The 4,626-nt window shown below is 43.4% G+C and overlaps 1 long non-coding RNA gene across 2 annotated transcripts in view; it reads left to right on the forward strand.

The window, feature by feature from the left end:
• The first annotated feature begins 292 nt into the window (after positions 1-292).
• The window catches only part of LOC109302521, a 17,670-nt gene continuing 13,336 nt past the window's right edge, over positions 293-4,626 (forward strand). Inside the window, exon 1 of one of the 2 annotated variants that reach the window (XR_002098824.1) lies at positions 293-529. This is a non-coding gene — a long non-coding RNA (uncharacterized LOC109302521). The remainder of the gene's footprint in view (positions 530-4,626) is intronic. The other variant, XR_002098823.1, reaches the window with a different exon arrangement.

The raw sequence follows: 4,626 nt of genomic DNA on the forward strand, positions 1-4,626 counted from the left end.
AGGGAAAATGCACTTTCTTCTGAGTTGGAAAACTAACTCAGAAATTGTGCTAGTGTATGCACCAAAGAAATACCTGCCGATACTGAGCTGCAATTGTTTTCCATATTTTGGAGGTGCACCATGGGGAGCAGGAGGCCAGAAGTGGGGGGAAGAGGGCCAGTCATTGATACAGAAGAAAAACAGCTGACTTGTTGTTTCAGGTAAGTCTCCAGCAATCAATTAATTGCTTGATCAATGCAGCATGATCTAGGCAGCTTAATTGAAGAGAATTAGCACTTAAAGAAGCTCATTTCTCCAGAGGGGGACCACTGCCAGTAAAGTTAACAGCCTTTAGAAATGCAGCTGCCTCATTTAATTCAGGAAGAAAAACAGTGTGAAATCAGATATAAGTACATCACAGATAATTGACATCCAGAGTGATACCCTTCAACAGGAAGTCTTCAGACTGCAATTTCACTGACATCCACAGGCTCTGGTGGTGAGTCTGCCAACATATATATGTTCACATTTGGAGCCTAGCAGTGGGAAGGTATGAATTTTTTATTGTACTATGGCAATGTTGAAGCTGATTCTTCCTGAAAGGAAGAATGCCCTTTTAAAGACTAAAGAAAAATATCCCTGCAGGTTTTTTTTAATTATGCTCTTGCGGTAACTACTTGTTAGCCACAGTAGAAAATGAGTTATATTAAATATTGTTTATATTTGAACAGAAGGGTGCACTGAATTGAGATTTCTTCATTTCATTGCCTTGACTTGCCTCGCATTGAAATCTCATTGCCTTCACATGGGTACCTACCTAGTGCTGTTTAATGACTGTGAAGGTGGACAAAGGCTACAGTGGAACAAGATCTCCAATTGTCTTGGCCTTCTTGTCATTGAATTAAGTATAATGAAGTCTTACGATGACAACCAGAGACAGAAAAGTAGGAGCGGCAGAAATCACGTGTCGTGGACTAGATCAAGACTCCAGAGCCATGCACCCTGGAAGGCAAACACGTTCCCATGTTGCAACCGAGTCTCTTGATCCAAATCTGTCTCATCAGCCACCTCCAAACCCACAGATAAGACAGTCATTCTCAACTGTGAGGGGCTGCCGAAAAACAAAACCTACCGCTATGTGCTCGGGAAGAAAATAAAATAACTGCCCTGGAATCCTAACGCCAGCCACAAAATATATGCTTACTAGGCCTGTGTGAATAGACAACTATTCAATTTGGATTTGGCTGATTCAGATTCAGCTGATTCGATTCAGAGATTCAAATTGCTTTTACGATTCGATTCAGCTGAATTGATTTGGAAAAGATTTGGACATAAGGTATAATGGGGAATCAATGAAATATATATCCCTTTGCTGTTTTTTGGCTGATCTGGATGAACCTGGCAGAAATGGCAGTCTTTGCTGAGAGCATAGCACTGGCCAAGTTTCAAGGAGATAGATGCAGGGGTTTCTGGGCAACTGCACCTCAAAATCCTGAAAGCAAAACTCATGTCGTGTGTGTGTGTGTGTGTGTGTGTGTGTGTGTGTGTGTGTGTGTGTGTGAGAGAAGCCACAGTGGACTGAAAACTGCAGGGCTGGTAGCTCTTTCTAAGGCCACAAAGCCTGCCAAGTTTCAAGGAAATAGGTGCAGGGGTTCTGGGAAACTGCACCTCAAACTGCTGACAAGCAAAACTCATGTAACATGTGTATATTAAGCTATAGCAGACTGAAAACTGCAGAGATGGTAGCTCTTGCTGAGGCCAAAAAGCCTGCCACATTTTAAGGAGATAGGTGCAGGGGTTTCTGGGGAAACTGTACCTCAAACTGCTGAAAAGCAAAACTCATGACATGGGTGACACTGCCTGTTTGTTAAGGCACAGGGGGGTGAAAACTGCAGGCCTGCTAGCACCTGCTGCAGCCACAAGGTCTGCCAGCTGTCAAGCTGTGATGGCTTATCTTGTGTTTTTATGTTTATATCTTTATTATGAAAAGGAGGGGAAAAAAAAAAGCTAAATAGTTAAAAAAAAAAAAATCTCTTGGGAAGCTTTCGGGTTGAAAAAGCCTGTGTCGGGCTGAGGAAGTACATGCATTTGGTGTCTTTCCTGGTCCTGGATGGAAGGAAAAATAAAGAAGTCAGAGGCTTGCCTGGTGTGCAATGCAGGCAAGAAAGCCAGCCAGTCAGTGAAAATGGAAATGGAGCCCTCATGGGGTGAGGGATAGGCAGTAGGGGGATGTAGCAGCATAGGTAAAAGTGCAGAGGTGCCTGGGGAGTCAGGATGTCTGACAGGTCACAGGGTTTGGTGTCATCACCCCAGCTTGGTGTCATCTGCAAACTTGCTGAGGATGCACGCTGTACCATCTTCCATGTTGTTGATGAAGACATTGAACAAAACCCAGGACCAACCCCTGGGGCACTCCACTTGATACCAGCTGCCAACTAGACATTGAGCCATTGATTACTACCCTCTGAGCCCAATGATCCAGCCAGTTATCTATCCACCTTACAATTCATTCTTCCAGCCTGTACTTCCTCAGCTTGCCTGAGAGAATGTTGCACGAGACCATATCAAAAGCCTTGCTAAAATCAACATACACCACATCCATTGCTCTCCCTGCATCCACAGAGCCAGTCGTCTCATCATAGAAGGCAATCAGGTTAGTTGGGCATGACTTGCCCTTGGTGAAACCATGCTGACTGTTCCTAATCGCCCTCTTCTCCTCCAAGTGCTTAGAAATGGATTCCTTTTGGATCTGTTCCACAATGTTTCCAGGGACTGAGGTGAGGCTGACCAGCTTTTTGTTCCCTAGATCTTCCTCATTCTTAAATATAGGCACTATGTTTGCCCTCTTCCAATCATCTAGGATATCTTTGAAAACTCACGGTGATCGGGAGAGGATGGCCAGCAGCTCTGCAATCACATCAGCCAACTCCCTCAGCTACCTTTGGGTGCATCCTATCTGGCCCTACAGACTAAAGTTTGCTGAAGATTAGTCACATGTTAATGGGTGAGTGCTCTAACCGCTAGGCTACTGTGTAGAAGATAGAAGCCAGCTTCTCCCCTGGTAGCCACATACGGAAAGAAAACAACTCTAACTCTTTTTGTGAAAAGCCCAATCCTGTTGCTGTTAGGTGCTTTCTGAGCATGCCTAAAATGCTTTCCTGCTTCACAGGTGTGTTGTGAAGCTTCACTAGTTACTTGCAGATCCAAAACATCACAAAACTAACTAGTGAACTCATTATTTCCAATACCTTCAAGAAACAGATACCACCAGCGGTCTAGTCCCAAAGGTCTGAGAACTTTGTGATTCTAGATGCTGTTAGTTACCTATGGTAGTAACAACTCCACAACCCCAAATTCCCTGATTCTCACCATTATTTCAACATCATTTCCCTAATCTGGCTATAGCCCAGAGACCAAATAAGTAGCTATGACAGAATATAGGTTTGGGGAGGTCTCTTTCAAGTTCATTATTCCTTTTGTTCACTTCACCTATGCCACCTCCGGTCACTTGGACAGAGATGATAGGCAAAGGTGACTTGGCAGGATACAGTATATAGAAGATATATTAACCTGGAAAAGTTCATGAAAAATCTCCAACAGCTAAAACATTACTGTCCACTTGGCCGTTATTATTTAGAGCAGGGCTGGGAATGTGTGCTTTCTTCCAGTTTCAATCCACCCCAACAGAGATCTAGTTGTTTTCGTCTTTCTAAAAGATCACAGAAGCCTCTGCATTTCCAAACAATTTCATTTTCAATTCAAAGTAGATGGCATAGCCCGATGTCCTGGTGGAGGGAGAGACATAGCTGGCATGTAAACCTAGTGTATCCATTTAAGGCAGTCAATATTGTTTAGAAGCATCTTGTCTAAACTGATCACTGTTCAGTACCAGTATGGCAGTCGCACAGTTCCTCCCCTTGCAAAGAGTATGAACCTTCATGATGCTGATCACCTTTCCTATTGACGCCAATCAAAGCTGTGATTACCCAGCACTGCTGAAAGTTGGGCCATGCCTGAAGAGGAAGTGCAAGTTTTTAATCGCATACCTTCTATATTTATTTTATGAAGCTGTATCATGCAAGGGGAGAAAGTAGATCTGATTTCAAAGAATGAGGGGCATTGCAACCTAAACACCCTCTAGGTTCCTTTCTATTGATTAGTTTGCAAACAGTAGCCTTAATGCCACAAAGTTTAGAAGTATACTTGCCCATCAAACATGAGTCGGATGGATGTTTGTTCACAAGGGTCAGTTTGGCCTCCAGTTTCCACTGCAAGTCAAAACAAGTACCCCACTTCATTTGAAAATCTGCCTTGTTAGAGGTCACTGCATATTTAGACCTGAGATGCAGCCTAAAGAAAAGCAAAAACATCTGTTTTTTGGTAAAGTCATCTCTGGGTGGGGAAAGCAGGATCAGGTCACCAGTCAAAATGGTATCAAGCCATTCTGAATCCTCACATTGTATTTAGAAAATATTGAGTCATCCTAGACAAGGCTATACAGAGTAACTGTAGGATATGGAGAAGAGACTCAAATTGCGGCTAGCTGAGCATGTAAATTTAATTATGTCAAATGATGAGTGATAATGGTCTCTTCCCTTTTCCCGGTCTCTCATTCCTGCCCTTCCTCCCCTCCTTCCCCCAACACAC

The sequence above is a fragment of the Gavialis gangeticus genome, unplaced genomic scaffold (genome assembly GCF_001723915.1).
Source record: "Gavialis gangeticus isolate Ggan-Ray unplaced genomic scaffold, GavGan_comp1, whole genome shotgun sequence".
Lineage (NCBI taxonomy): Eukaryota > Metazoa > Chordata > Crocodylia > Gavialidae > Gavialis > Gavialis gangeticus.